This window comes from Petromyzon marinus (assembly GCF_048934315.1).
Source record: "Petromyzon marinus isolate PM22_M1 ecotype Great Lakes invasive population chromosome 77 unlocalized genomic scaffold, UKy_Petmar_22M1.pri1.0 chr77_unloc.1, whole genome shotgun sequence".
NCBI lineage: Eukaryota > Metazoa > Chordata > Hyperoartia > Petromyzontiformes > Petromyzontidae > Petromyzon > Petromyzon marinus.
Genome location: NW_027422621.1, coordinates 449,396 through 472,935, shown reverse-complemented (window position 1 = coordinate 472,935; position 23,540 = coordinate 449,396). Strand labels below are relative to the sequence as shown.

At 39.8% G+C, this 23,540-nt stretch overlaps 1 protein-coding gene across 1 annotated transcript in view; it reads right to left on the bottom strand.

The window, feature by feature from the left end:
- NF1 (neurofibromin 1) overlaps positions 1 to 23,540 on the bottom strand; it is a 331,965-nt gene that overhangs the window by 5,414 nt on the left and 303,011 nt on the right. The window lies entirely within an intron of this gene.

Below are 23,540 nucleotides of genomic sequence, written 5' to 3'. Positions count from 1 at the left end.
ACACACATAGTACACACACATAGTACACACACATAGTACACACACATAGTACACACACATAGTACACACATAGTACACACACATAGTACACACACATAGTACACACATAGTACACACATAGTACACACACACACACAGTACACACGCATAGTACACACACACACATAGTACACACACATAGTACACACACACACACATAGTACACACATAGTACACATAGTACACACACATAGTACACACACATAGTACACACACATAGTACACACACATAGTACACACATAGTACACACACATAGTACACACATAGTACACACACATAGTACACACACATAGTACACACATAGTACACACATAGTACACACACATAGTACACACACATAGTACACACATAGTACACACATAGTACACTCACATAGTACACACACACATAGTACACACACATAGTACACACACATAGTACACACACATAGTACACACATAGTACACACACATAGTACACACACATAGTACACACACATAGTACACACATAGTACACACATAGTACACACACACACACACAGTACACACGCATAGTACACACACACACATAGTACACACACATAGTACACACACACACACATAGTACACACACATAGTACACACACACACACACATAGTACACACACATAGTACACACACACATAGTACACACACAGTACACACATAGTACACACACATAGTACACACACATAGTACACACACATAGTACACACACACACACATAGTACACACACATAGTACACACACACACAGTACACACATAGTACACACACATAGTACACACATAGTACACACACATAGTACACACACATAGTACACACACATAGTACACACACACACACATAGTACACACACGCATAGTACACACACACACAGTACACACACATAGTACACACACACACACATAGTACACACACGCATAGTACACACACATAGTACACACACACACATAGTACACACACACATAGTACACACACATAGTACACACACACACATAGTACACACATAGTACACACACATAGTACACACACATAGTACACACACACACACATAGTACACACATAGTACACACATAGTACACACACACACACATAGTACACACATAGTACACACACACACACATAGTACACACATAGTACACACACATAGTACACACACATAGTACACACACATAGTACACACATAGTACACACACACACAGTACACACACATAGTACACACACATAGTACACACATAGTACACACACATAATACACAGACACACATAGTACACACACATAGTACACACATAGTACACACATAGTACACACACATAGTACACACACATAGTACACACACAGTACACACACATAGTACACACACATAGTACACACACACATAGTACACACACACATAGTACACACACGCATAGTACACACACGCATAGTACACACACGCATAGTACACACACGCATAGTACACACACAGTACACACACGCATAGTACACACACGCATAGTACACACACATAGTACACACACATAGTACACACACATAGTACACACATAGTACACACACATAGTACACACACATAGTACACACACATAGTACACACACACATAGTACACACACACACACATAGTACACACATAGTACACACACATAGTACACACACATAGTACACACACACATAGTACACACACACATAGTACACACACATAGTACACACACATACATAGTACACACACACACATAGTACACACACACACATAGTACACACACACACATAGTACACACACACACATAGTACACACACACAGTACACACACACACATAGTACACACATAGTACACACACACATAGTACACACACATAGTACACACACATAGTACACACACATAGTACACACACATAGTACACACACACGCATAGTACACACACACACATAGTACACACACATAGTACACACACACATAGTACACACACACATAGTACACACATAGTACACACACACACATAGTACACACACATAGTACACACACACGCATAGTACACACACACACATAGTACACACACACACATAGTACACACATAGTACAAACACATAGTACACACACACATAGTACACACACACAAAGTACACACATAGTACACACATAGTACACACACACACATAGTACACACACACGCATAGTACACACACACACATAGTACACACACACACATAGTACACACATAGTACACACACATAGTACACACACACATAGTACACACACACACACATAGTACACACACATAGTACACACACATAGTACAGACACATAGTACACACACATAGTACACACACACACATAGTACACACATAGTACACACACACACATAGTACACACACACACACACATAGTACACGCATAAAACACACACACATAGTACACACACATAGTACACACACATAGTACACACACATAGTACACACATAGTACACACATAGTACACACACACATAGTACACACATAGTACACACATAGTACACACACATAGTACACACACATAGTACACACACATAGTACACACATAGTACACACACATAGTACACACACATAGTACACACACACACATAGTACACACACACACACATAGTACACACATAGTACACATATAGTACACACACATAGTACACACACACATAGTACACACACATAGTACACACACACACACAGTACACACATAGTACACCCACACATAGTACACACACACACATAGTACACACACACAGAGTACACACATAGTACACACACACACGCATAGTACACACATAGTACACACACATAGTACACGCATAGTACACGCATAGCACACACATACACACATAGTACACACATAGTGCACACACACATAGTACACACATAGTACACACATAGTACACACATAGTACACACATAGTACACATAGTACACACACATAGTACACACATAGTACACACATAGTACACACACACAAAGTATACACATAGTACACATAGTATACACACATAGTACACACACATAGTACACACATAGTACACACACATAGTACACACACAGTACACACATAGTACACACACACGTAGTACACACATAGTACACATAGTACACACACATAGTACACACATAGTACACACACATATAGTACACACACACATAGTACACACACACATAGTACACACATAGTACACACACATAGTACACACATACATAGTACACACATACATAGTACACACATAGTACACACATAGTACACACACACAGTACACACACACACATAGTACACACACACACACATAGTACACACATAGTACACACACACACACATAGTACACACATAGTACACACACATAGTACACACACATAGTACACACACATAGTACACACATAGTACACACACACACACAGTACACACACATAGTACACACACATAGTACACACATAGTACACACACATAATACACAGACACACATAGTACACACACATAGTACACACATAGTACACACATAGTACACACATAGTACACACACATAGTACACACACATAGTACACACACATAGTACACACACACATAGTACACACACACATAGTACACACACACATAGTACACACACACATAGTACACACACGCATAGTACACACACGCATAGTACACACACAGTACACACACATAGTACACACACACATAGTACACACACGCATAGTACACACACATAGTACACACACATAGTACACACATAGTACACACACATAGTACACACACATAGTACACACACATAGTACACACACACATAGTACACACACACACACATAGTACACACATAGTACACACACATAGTACACACACATAGTACACACACACATAGTACACACACACACATAGTACACACACACACATAGTACACACACACACATAGTACACACACACACATAGTACACACACACATAGTACACACACACAGTACACACACACAGTACACACATAGTACACACACACATAGTACACACACATAGTACACACACATAGTACACACACATAGTACACACACACGCATAGTACACACACACACATAGTACACACACATAGTACACACACACATAGTACACACACACATAGTACACACATAGTACACACACACACATAGTACACACACATAGTACACACACACGCATAGTACACACACACACATAGTACACACACACACATAGTACACACATAGTACAAACACATAGTACACACACACATAGTACACACACACATAGTACACACATAGTACACACATAGTACACACACACACATAGTACACACACACGCATAGTACACACACACACATAGTACACACACACACATAGTACACACATAGTACACACACATAGTACACACACACATAGTACACACACACACACATAGTACACACACATAGTACACACACATAGTACACACACATAGTACACACACATAGTACACACACACACATAGTACACACATAGTACACACACACACATAGTACACACACACACACACATAGTACACGCATAGTACACACACACATAGTACACACACATAGTACACACACATAGTACACACACATAGTACACACATAGTACACACATAGTACACACATAGTACACACACACATAGTACACACATAGTACACACATAGTACACACACACATAGTACACACACACACAGTACACACACACATACATAGTACACATACACATAGTACACACACATAGTACACATAGTACACACACAGTACACACACACATAGTACACACATAGTACACATAGTACACACACATAGTACACACACATAGTACACACACATAGTACACACACATAGTACACACATAGTACACACACATAGTACACACATAGTACACACATAGTACACACACATAGTACACACACATAGTACACACATAGTACACACACATAGTACACACACATAGTACACACACATAGTACACACATAGTACACACATAGTACACTCACATAGTACACACACACATAGTACACACACATAGTACACACACATAGTACACACACATAGTACACACATAGTACACACACACACACAGTACACACGCATAGTACACACACACACATAGTACACACACATAGTACACACACACACACATAGTACACACATAGTACACATAGTACACATAGTACACACACATAGTACACACACATAGTACACACACATAGTACACACACATAGTACACACACATAGTACACACATAGTACACACACATAGTACACACACATAGTACACACATAGTACACACATAGTACACACACATAGTACACACACATAGTACACACATAGTACACTCACATAGTACACACACACATAGTACACACACATAGTACACACACATAGTACACACACATAGTACACACATAGTACACACACATAGTACACACACATAGTACACACACATAGTACACACATAGTACACACATAGTACACACACACACACACACAGTACACACGCATAGTACACACACACACATAGTACACACACATAGTACACACACACACACATAGTACACACACATAGTACACACACACACACACATAGTACACACACATAGTACACACACACACATAGTACACACACATAGTACACACACACACAGTACACACATAGTACACACACATAGTACACACATCGTACACACACATAGTACACACACATAGTACACACACACACACATAGTACACACACGCATAGTACACACACACACAGTACACACACATAGTACACACACACACACATAGTACACACACGCATAGTACACACACATAGTACACACACACACATAGTACACACACACATAGTACACACACATAGTACACACACACACATAGTACACACATAGTACACACACATAGTACACACACACATAGTACACACACGCATAGTACACACACATAGTACACACACACACACACATAGTACACACATAGTACACACATAGTACACACACACACACATAGTACACACATAGTACACACACACACACATAGTACACACATAGTACACACACATAGTACACACACATAGTACACACACATAGTACACACATAGTACACACACACACACACAGTACACACACATAGTACACACACATAGTACACACATAGTACACACACATAATACACAGACACACATAGTACACACATAGTACACACATAGTACACACACATAGTACACACACATAGTACACACACAGTACACACACATAGTACACACACACATAGTACACACACACATAGTACACACACACATAGTACACACACACATAGTACACACACGCATAGTACACACACGCATAGTACACACACGCATAGTACACACATAGTACACACACACATAGTACACACACGCATAGTACACACACGCATAGTACACACACGCAGTACACACACATAGTACACACACATAGTACACACATAGTACACACACATAGTACACACACATAGTACACACACATAGTACACACACACATAGTACACACACACACACATAGTACACACACATAGTACACACACATAGTACACACACATAGTACACACACATAGTACACACAAACACATAGTACACACATAGTACACACACACACATAGTACACACACACACACATAGTACACGCATAGTACACACACACATAGTACACACACATAGTACACACACATAGTACACACACATAGTACACACATAGTACACACATAGTACACACACACATAGTACACACATAGTACACACATAGTACACACACATAGTACACACACATAGTACACACACATAGTACACACATAGTACACACACATAGTACACACACATAGTACACACACACACATAGTACACACACACACACATAGTACACACATAGTACACATATAGTACACACACATAGTACACACACACATAGTACACACACATAGTACACACACACACACAGTACACACATAGTACACCCACACATAGTACACACACACACATAGTACACACACACAGAGTACACACATAGTACACACACACACGCATAGTACACACATAGTACACACACATAGTACACGCATAGTACACGCATAGCACACACATACACACATAGTACACACATAGTGCACACACACATAGTACACACATAGTACACACATAGTACACACATAGTACACATAGTACACACACATAGTACACACATAGTACACACATAGTACACACACACAAAGTATACACATAGTACACATAGTATACACACATAGTACACACACATAGTACACACATAGTACACACACATAGTACACACACAGTACACACATAGTACACACACACGTAGTACACACATAGTACACATAGTACACACACATAGTACACACATAGTACACACACATATAGTACACACACACATAGTACACACACACATAGTACACACATAGTACACACACATAGTACACACATACATAGTACACACATACATAGTACACACATAGTACACACATAGTACACACACACAGTACACACACACACATAGTACACACACACACACATAGTACACACATAGTACACACACACACACATAGTACACACATAGTACACACACATAGTACACACACATAGTACACACACATAGTACACACATAGTACACACACACACACAGTACACACACATAGTACACACACATAGTACACACATAGTACACACACATAATACACAGACACACATAGTACACACACATAGTACACACATAGTACACACATAGTACACACACATAGTACACACACAGTACACACACATAGTACACACACATAGTACACACACACATAGTACACACACACATAGTACACACACACATAGTACACACACGCATAGTACACACACGCATAGTACACACACAGTACACACACATAGTACACACACACATAGTACACACACGCATAGTACACACACATAGTACACACACATAGTACACACATAGTACACACACATAGTACACACACATAGTACACACACATAGTACACACACACATAGTACACACACACACACATAGTACACACATAGTACACACACATAGTACACACACATAGTACACACACACATAGTACACACACACACATAGTACACACACACACATAGTACACACACACACATAGTACACACACACATAGTACACACACACAGTACACACACACAGTACACACATAGTACACACACACATAGTACACACACATAGTACACACACATAGTACACACACATAGTACACACACATAGTACACACACACGCATAGTACACACACACACATAGTACACACACATAGTACACACACACATAGTACACACACACATAGTACACACATAGTACACACACACACATAGTACACACACATAGTACACACACACGCATAGTACACACACACACATAGTACACACACACATATAGTACACACATAGTACAAACACATAGTACACACACACATAGTACACACACACATAGTACACACATAGTACACACATAGTACACACACACACATAGTACACACACACGCATAGTACACACACACACATAGTACACACACACACATAGTACACACATAGTACACACACATAGTACACACACACATAGTACACACACACACACATAGTACACACACATAGTACACACACATAGTACACACACATAGTACACACACATAGTACACACACACACATAGTACACACATAGTACACACACACACATAGTACACACACACACACACATAGTACACGCATAGTACACACACACATAGTACACACACATAGTACACACACATAGTACACACACATAGTACACACATAGTACACACATAGTACACACATAGTACACACATAGTACACACACACATAGTACACACATAGTACACACACACATAGTACACACACACACAGTACACACACACATACATAGTACACATACACATAGTACACACACATAGTACACATAGTACACACACATAGTACACACACACATAGTACACACATAGTACACACACATAGTACACACACATAGTACACACACATAGTACACACACATAGTACACACATAGTACACACACATAGTACACACATAGTACACACATAGTACACACACATAGTACACACACATAGTACACACATAGTACACACACATAGTACACACACATAGTACACACACATAGTACACACATAGTACACACATAGTACACTCACATAGTACACACACACATAGTACACACACATAGTACACACACATAGTACACACACATAGTACACACACATAGTACACACACATAGTACACACACACACACAGTACACACGCATAGTACACACACACACATAGTACACACACATAGTACACACACACACACATAGTACACACATAGTACACATAGTACACATAGTACACACACATAGTACACACACATAGTACACACACATAGTACACACACATAGTACACACACATAGTACACACACATAGTACACACATAGTACACACACATAGTACACACACATAGTACACACATAGTACACACATAGTACACACACATAGTACACACACATAGTACACACATAGTACACACACACATAGTACACACACATAGTACACACACATAGTACACACACATAGTACACACATAGTACACACATAGTACACACACATAGTACACACACATAGTACACACACATAGTACACACATAGTACACACATAGTACACACACACACACACAGTACACACGCATAGTACACACACACACATAGTACACACACATAGTACACACACACACACATAGTACACACACATAGTACACACACACACACACATAGTACACACACATAGTACACACATAGTACACACACATAGTACACACACATAGTACACACACACACATAGTACACACACATAGTACACACACACACAGTACACACATAGTACACACACATAGTACACACATAGTACACACACATAGTACACACACATAGTACACACACACACACATAGTACACACACGCATAGTACACACACACACAGTACACACACATAGTACACACACACACACATAGTACACACACGCATAGTACACACACATAGTACACACACACACATAGTACACACACACATAGTACACACACATAGTACACACACACACATAGTACACACATAGTACACACACATAGTACACACACACATAGTACACACACGCATAGTACACACACATAGTACACACACACACACACATAGTACACACATAGTACACACATAGTACACACACACACACATAGTACACACATAGTACACACACACACACATAGTACACACATAGTACACACACACACACATAGTACACACATAGTACACACACATAGTACACACACATAGTACACACATAGTACACACACACACAGTACACACACATAGTACACACACATAGTACACACATAGTACACACACATAATACACAGACACACATAGTACACACATAGTACACACATAGTACACACACATAGTACACACACATAGTACACACACAGTACACACACATAGTACACACACACATAGTACACACACACATAGTACACACACACATAGTACACACACACATAGTACACACACGCATAGTACACACACGCATAGTACACACACGCATAGTACACACATAGTACACACACACATAGTACACACACGCATAGTACACACACGCATAGTACACACACGCAGTACACACACATAGTACACACACATAGTACACACATAGTACACACACATAGTACACACACATAGTACACACACACATAGTACACACACACACACATAGTACACACATAGTACACACACATAGTACACACACATAGTACACACACACATAGTACACACACATAGTACACACACACACATAGTACACACACACACATAGTACACACACACACATAGTACACACACACACATAGTACACACACACACATAGTACACACACACAGTACACACACACACATAGTACACACATAGTACACACACACATAGTACACACACATAGTACACACACATAGTACACACACACATAGTACACACACATAGTACACACACATAGTACACACACATAGTACACACACATAGTACACACACACGCATAGTACACACACACACATAGTACACACACATAGTACACACACACATAGTACACACACACATAGTACACACATAGTACACACACACACATAGTACACACACATAGTACACACACACGCATAGTACACACACACACATAGTACACACACACACATAGTACACACATAGTACAAACACATAGTACACACACACATAGTACACACACACAAAGTACACACATAGTACACACATAGTACACACACACACATAGTACACACACACGCATAGTACACACACACACATAGTACACACACACACATAGTACACACATAGTACACACACATAGTACACACACACATAGTACACACACACACACACATAGTACACACACATAGTACACACACATAGTACACACACATAGTACACACACATAGTACACACACACACATAGTACACACATAGTACACACACACACATAGTACACACACACACACACATAGTACACGCATAGTACACACACACATAGTACACACACATAGTACACACACATAGTACACACACATAGTACACACATAGTACACACACACATAGTACACACATAGTACACACATAGTACACACACATAGTACACACACATAGTACACACACATAGTACACACATAGTACACACACATAGTACACACATAGTACACACACATAGTACACACACACACACATAGTACACACATAGTACACACACACACACATAGTACACACATAGTACACACATAGTACACATATAGTACACACACATAGTACACACACACATAGTACACACACATAGTACACACACACACACAGTACACACATAGTACACCCACACATAGTACACACACACACATAGTACACACACACAGAGTACACACATAGTACACACACACACGCATAGTACACACATAGTACACACACATAGTACACGCATAGTACACGCATAGCACACACATACACACATAGTACACACATAGTGCACACACACATAGTACACACATAGTACACACATAGTACACACATAGTACACATAGTACACACACATAGTACACACATAGTACACACATAGTACACACACACAAAGTATACACATAGTACACATAGTACACACACATAGTACACACACGTAGTACACACATAGTACACACACATAGTACACACACAGTACACACATAGTACACACACACGTAGTACACACATAGTACACATAGTACACACACATAGTACACACACATATAGTACACACACACATAGTACACACACACATAGTACACACATAGTACACACACATAGTACACACATACATAGTACACACATACATAGTACACACATAGTACACACATAGTACACACACACAGTACACACACACACATAGTACACACACACACACATAGTACACACATAGTACACACACACACACATAGTACACACATAGTACACACACATAGTACACACACATAGTACACACATAGTACACACACACACACAGTACACACACATAGTACACACACATAGTACACACATAGTACACACACATAATACACAGACACACATAGTACACACACATAGTACACACATAGTACACACATAGTACACACACATAGTACACACACAGTACACACACATAGTACACACACATAGTACACACACATAGTACACACATAGTACACACACACACACACAGTACACACGCATAGTACACACACACACATAGTACACACACATAGTACACACACACACACATAGTACACACACATAGTACACACACACACACACATAGTACACACACATAGTACACACATAGTACACACACATAGTACACACACATAGTACACACACACACATAGTACACACACATAGTACACACACACACAGTACACACATAGTACACACACATAGTACACACATAGTACACACACATAGTACACACACATAGTACACACACACACACATAGTACACACACGCATAGTACACACACACACAGTACACACACATAGTACACACACACACACATAGTACACACACGCATAGTACACACACATAGTACACACACACACATAGTACACACACACATAGTACACACACATAGTACACACACACACATAGTACACACATAGTACACACACATAGTACACACACACATAGTACACACACGCATAGTACACACACATAGTACACACACACACACACATAGTACACACATAGTACACACATAGTACACACACACACACATAGTACACACATAGTACACACACACACACAGTACACACACATAGTACACACACATAGTACACACATAGTACACACACATAATACACAGACACACATAGTACACACACATAGTACACACATAGTACACACATAGTACACACACATAGTACACACACATAGTACACACACAGTACACACACATAGTACACACACACATAGTACACACACACATAGTACACACACACATAGTACACACACGCATAGTACACACACGCATAGTACACACACAGTACACACACATAGTACACACACACATAGTACACACACGCATAGTACACACACGCATAGTACACACACATAGTACACACACATAGTACACACACATAGTACACACATAGTACACACACATAGTACACACATAGTACACACACATAGTACACCCACACATAGTACACACACACAGAGTACACACATAGTACACACACACACGCATAGTACACACATAGTACACACACATAGTACACGCATAGTACACGCATAGCACACACATACACACATAGTACACACATAGTGCACACACACATAGTACACACATAGTACACACATAGTACACACATAGTACACATAGTACACACACATAGTACACACATAGTACACACATAGTACACACACACAAAGTATACACATAGTACACATAGTACACACACATAGTACACACACGTAGTACACACATAGTACACACACATAGTACACACACAGTACACACATAGTACACACACACGTAGTACACACATAGTACACATAGTACACACACATAGTACACACACATATAGTACACACACACATAGTACACACACACATAGTACACACATAGTACACACACATAGTACACACATACATAGTACACACATACATAGTACACACATAGTACACACATAGTACACACACACAGTACACACACACACATAGTACACACACACACACATAGTACACACATAGTACACACACACACACATAGTACACACATAGTACACACACATAGTACACACACATAGTACACACATAGTACACACACACACACAGTACACACACATAGTACACACACATAGTACACACATAGTACACACACATAATACACAGACACACATAGTACACACACATAGTACACACATAGTACACACATAGTACACACACATAGTACACACACAGTACACACACATAGTACACACACATAGTACACACACATAGTACACACATAGTACACACACACACACACAGTACACACGCATAGTACACACACACACATAGTACACACACATAGTACACACACACACACATAGTACACACACATAGTACACACACACACACACATAGTACACACACATAGTACACACATAGTACACACACATAGTACACACACATAGTACACACACACACATAGTACACACACATAGTACACACACACACAGTACACACATAGTACACACACATAGTACACACATAGTACACACACATAGTACACACACATAGTACACACACACACACATAGTACACACACGCATAGTACACACACACACAGTACACACACATAGTACACACACACACACATAGTACACACACGCATAGTACACACACATAGTACACACACACACATAGTACACACACACATAGTACACACACATAGTACACACACACACACATAGTACACACATAGTACACACACATAGTACACACACACATAGTACACACACGCATAGTACACACACATAGTACACACACACACACACATAGTACACACATAGTACACACATAGTACACACACACACACATAGTACACACATAGTACACACACACACACAGTACACACACATAGTACACACACATAGTACACACATAGTACACACACATAATACACAGACACACATAGTACACACACATAGTACACACATAGTACACACATAGTACACACACATAGTACACACACATAGTACACACACAGTACACACACATAGTACACACACACATAGTACACACACACATAGTACACACACACATAGTACACACACGCATAGTACACACACGCATAGTACACACACAGTACACACACATAGTACACACACACATAGTACACACACGCATAGTACACACACGCATAGTACACACACGCATAGTACACACACATAGTACACACACATAGTACACACACATAGTACACACATAGTACACACACATAGTACACACATAGTACACACACATAGTACACACACATAGTACACACACACATAGTACACACACACACACATAGTACACACATAGTACACACACATAGTACACACACATAGTACACACACACATAGTACACACACATAGTACACACACACACATAGTACACACACACACATAGTACACACACACACATAGTACACACACACACATAGTACACACACACACATAGTACACACACACAGTACACACACACACATAGTACACACATAGTACACACACACATAGTACACACACATAGTACACACACATAGTACACACACACATAGTACACACACATAGTACACACACATAGTACACACACATAGTACACACACACGCATAGTACACACACACATAGTACACACACATAGTACACACACATAGTACACACACACGCATAGTACACACACACACATAGTACACACACATAGTACACACACACATAGTACACACACACATAGTACACACATAGTACACACACACACATAGTACACACACATAGTACACACACACGCATAGTACACACACACACATAGTACACACACACACATAGTACACACATAGTACAAACACATAGTACACACACACATAGTACACACACACAAAGTACACACATAGTACACACATAGTACACACACACACATAGTACACACACACGCATAGTACACACACACACATAGTACACACACACACATAGTACACACATAGTACACACACATAGTACACACACACATAGTACACACACACACACACATAGTACACACACATAGTACACACACATAGTACACACACATAGTACACACACATAGTACACACACACACATAGTACACACATAGTACACACACACACATAGTACACACACACACACACATAGTACACGCATAGTACACACACACATAGTACACACACATAGTACACACACATAGTACACACATAGTACACACACACATAGTACACACATAGTACACACATAGTACACACACATAGTACACACACATAGTACACACACATAGTACACACATAGTACACACACATAGTACACACATAGTACACACACATAGTACACACACACACATAGTACACACATAGTACACACACACACACATAGTACACACATAGTACACACATAGTACACATATAGTACACACACACAGTACACACACACATAGTACACACACATAGTACACACACACACACAGTACACACATAGTACACCCACACATAGTACACACACACACATAGTACACACACACAGAGTACACACATAGTACACACACACACGCATAGTACACACATAGTACACACACATAGTACACACATAGTACACACACATAGTACACACACACACATAGTACACACATAGTACACACACACATAGTACACACATAGTACACACATAGTACACATATAGTACACACACATAGTACACACACACATAGTACACACACATAGTACACACACACACACAGTACACACATAGTACACCCACACATAGTACACACACACACATAGTACACACACACAGAGTACACACATAGTACACACACACACGCATAGTACACGCATAGCACACACATACACACATAGTACACACATAGTGCACACACACATAGTACACACATAGTACACACATAGTACACACATAGTACACATAGTACACACACATAGTACACACATAGTACACACATAGTACACACATAGTACACACACACAAAGTATACACATAGTACACATAGTACACACACATAGTACACACACATAGTACACACATAGTACACACACATAGTACACACACAGTACACACATAGTACACACACACGTAGTACACACATAGTACACATAGTACACACACATAGTACACACACATATAGTACACACACACATAGTACACACACACATAGTACACACATAGTACACACACATAGTACACACATACATAGTACACACATACATAGTACACACATAGTACACACATAGTACACACACACAGTACACACACACACATAGTACACACACACACACATAGTACACACATAGTACACACACACACACATAGTACACACATAGTACACACACATAGTACACACACATAGTACACACATAGTACACACACACACACAGTACACACACATAGTACACACACATAGTACACACATAGTACACACACATAATACACAGACACACATAGTACACACACATAGTACACACATAGTACACACATAGTACACACACATAGTACACACACATAGTACACACACAGTACACACACATAGTACACACACATAGTACACACACACATAGTACACACACACATAGTACACACACACATAGTACACACACGCATAGTACACACACGCATAGTACACACACAGTACACACACATAGTACACACACACATAGTACACACACGCATAGTACACACACGCATAGTACACACACATAGTACACACACATAGTACACACACATAGTACACACATAGTACACACACATAGTACACACACATAGTACACACACATAGTACACACACACATAGTACACACACACACACATAGTACACACATAGTACACACACATAGTACACACACATAGTACACACACACATAGTACACACACATAGTACACACACACACATAGTACACACACACACATAGTACACACACACACATAGTACACACACACACATAGTACACACACACAGTACACACACACAGTACACACACACACATAGTACACACATAGTACACACACACATAGTACACACACATAGTACACACACATAGTACACACACATAGTACACACACATAGTACACACACAGTACACACATAGTACACACACACGTAGTACACACATAGTACACATAGTACACACACATAGTACACACACATATAGTACACACACACACACATAGTACACACACGCATAGTACACACACATAGTACACACACACACATAGTACACACACACATAGTACACACACATAGTACACACACACACATAGTACACACATAGTACACACACATAGTACACACACACATAGTACACACACGCATAGTACACACACATAGTACACACACACACACACATAGTACACACATAGTACACACATAGTACACACACACACACATAGTACACACATAGTACACACACACACACATAGTACACACATAGTACACACACATAGTACACACACATAGTACACACACATAGTACACACATAGTACACACACACACACAGTACACACACATAGTACACACACATAGTACACACATAGTACACACACATAATACACAGACACACATAGTACACACACATAGTACACACATAGTACACACATAGTACACACACATAGTACACACACATAGTACACACACAGTACACACACATAGTACACACACACATAGTACACACACACATAGTACACACACACATAGTACACACACACATAGTACACACACGCATAGTACACACACGCATAGTACACACACAGTACACACACATAGTACACACACACATAGTACACACACGGATAGTACACACACACATAGTACACACACGCATAGTACACACACATAGTACACACACATAGTACACACACATAGTACACACATAGTACACACACATAGTACACACATAGTACACACACATAGTACACACACACATAGTACACACACACACACATAGTACACACATAGTACACACACATAGTACACACACATAGTACACACACACATAGTACACACACACACATAGTACACACACACACATAGTACACACACACACATAGTACACACACACACATAGTACACACACACAGTACACACACACACATAGTACACACATAGTACACACACACATAGTACACACACATAGTACACACACATAGTACACACACATAGTACACACACACATAGTACACACACATAGTACACACACATAGTACACACACATAGTACACACACATAGTACACACACACGCATAGTACACACACACACATAGTACACACACATAGTACACACACACATAGTACACACACACATAGTACACACATAGTACACACACACACATAGTACACACACATAGTACACACACACGCATAGTACACACACACACATAGTACACACACACACATAGTACACACATAGTACAAACACATAGTACACACACACATAGTACACACACACAAAGTACACACATAGTACACACATAGTACACACACACACATAGTACACACACACGCATAGTACACACACACACATAGTACACACACACACATAGTACACACATAGTACACACACATAGTACACACACACATAGTACACACACACACACACATAGTACACACACATAGTACACACACATAGTACACACACATAGTACACACACATAGTACACACACACACATAGTACACACATAGTACACACACACACATAGTACACACACACACACACATAGTACACGCATAGTACACACACACATAGTACACACACATAGTACACACACATAGTACACACACATAGTACACACATAGTACACACACACATAGTACACACATAGTACACACATAGTACACACACATAGTACACACACATAGTACACACACATAGTACACACATAGTACACACACATAGTACACACATAGTACACACACATAGTACACACACACACATAGTACACACATAGTACACACACACACACATAGTACACACATAGTACACACATAGTACACATATAGTACACACACATAGTACACACACACATAGTACACACACATAGTACACACACACACACAGTACACACATAGTACACCCACACATAGTACACACACACACATAGTACACACACACAGAGTACACACATAGTACACACACACACGCATAGTACACACATAGTACACACGCATAGTACACACATAGTACACACACATAGTACACACACACACATAGTACACACATAGTACACACACACACACATAGTACACACATAGTACACACATAGTACACATATAGTACACACACATAGTACACACACACATAGTACACACACATAGTACACACACACACACAGTACACACATAGTACACCCACACATAGTACACACACACACATAGTACACACACACAGAGTACACACATAGTACACACACACACGCATAGTACACGCATAGCACACACATACACACATAGTACACACATAGTGCACACACACATAGTACACACATAGTACACACATAGTACACACATAGTACACATAGTACACACACATAGTACACACATAGTACACACATAGTACACACACACAAAGTATACACATAGTACACATAGTACACACACATAGTACACACACATAGTACACACATAGTACACACACATAGTACACACACAGTACACACATAGTACACACACACGTAGTACACACATAGTACACATAGTACACACACATAGTACACACACATATAGTACACACACACATAGTACACACACATAGTACACACACATATAGTACACACACACATAGTACACACACACATAGTACACACATAGTACACACATACATAGTACACACATACATAGTACACACATAGTACACACATAGTACACACACACAGTACACACACACACATAGTACACACACACACACACATAGTACACACATAGTACACACACACACACATAGTACACACATAGTACACACACATAGTACACACACATAGTACACACATAGTACACACACACACACAGTACACACACATAGTACACACACATAGTACACACATAGTACACACACATAATACACAGACACACATAGTACACACACATAGTACACACATAGTACACACATAGTACACACACATAGTACACACACATAGTACACACACAGTACACACACATAGTACACACACACATAGTACACACACACATAGTACACACACACATAGTACACACACGCATAGTACACACACGCATAGTACACACACGCATAGTACACACACATAGTACACACACACATAGTACACACACGCATAGTACACACACGCATAGTACACACACATAGTACACACACATAGTACACACACATAGTACACACATAGTACACACACATAGTACACACACATAGTACACACACATAGTACACACATAGTACACACACATAGTACACACACATAGTACACACACACATAGTACACACACATAGTACACACACACACATAGTACACACACACACATAGTACACACACACACATAGTACACACACACACATAGTACACACACACACATAGTACACACACACAGTACACACACACAGTACACACACACACATAGTACACACATAGTACACACACACATAGTACACACACATAGTACACACACATAGTACACACACATAGTACACACACATAGTACACACACACGCATAGTACACACACACACATAGTACACACACATAGTACACACACACATAGTACACACACACATAGTACACACATAGTACACACACACACATAGTACACACACATAGTACACACACACGCATAGTACACACACACACATAGTACACACACACACATAGTACACACATAGTACAAACACATAGTACACACACACATAGTACACACACACATAGTACACACATAGTACACACATAGTACACACACACACATAGTACACACACACGCATAGTACACACACACACATAGTACACACACACACATAGTACACACATAGTACACACACATAGTACACACACACATAGTACACACACACACATAGTACACACACATAGTACACACACATAGTACACACACATAGTACACACACATAGTACACACACACACATAGTACACACATAGTACACACACACACATAGTACACACACACACACACATAGTACACGCATAGTACACACACACATAGTACACACACATAGTACACACACATAGTACACACACATAGTACACACACATAGTACACACATAGTACACACATAGTACACACACACATAGTACACACATAGTACACACATAGTACACACACATAGTACACACACATAGTACACACACATAGTACACACATAGTACACACACATAGTACACACATAGTACACACACATAGTACACACACACACATAGTACACACACACACACATAGTACACACATAGTACACACATAGTACACATATAGTACACACACATAGTACACACACACAGTACACACACACACACAGTACACACATAGTACACCCACACATAGTACACACACACACATAGTACACACACACAGAGTACACACATAGTACACACACACACGCATAGTACACACATAGTACACACACATAGTACACACATAGTACACACACATAGTACACACACACACATAGTACACACATAGTACACACACACACACATAGTACACACATAGTACACACATAGTACACATATAGTACACACACATAGTACACACACACATAGTACACACACATAGTACACACACACACACAGTACACACATAGTACACCCACACATAGTACACACACACACATAGTACACACACACAGAGTACACACATAGTACACACACACACGCATAGTACACGCATAGCACACACATACACACATAGTACACACATAGTGCACACACACATAGTACACACATAGTACACACATAGTACACACATAGTACACATAGTACACACACATAGTACACACATAGTACACACATAGTACACACACACAAAGTATACACATAGTACACATAGTACACACACATAGTACACACACATAGTACACACATAGTACACACACATAGTACACACACAGTACACACATAGTACACACACACGTAGTACACACA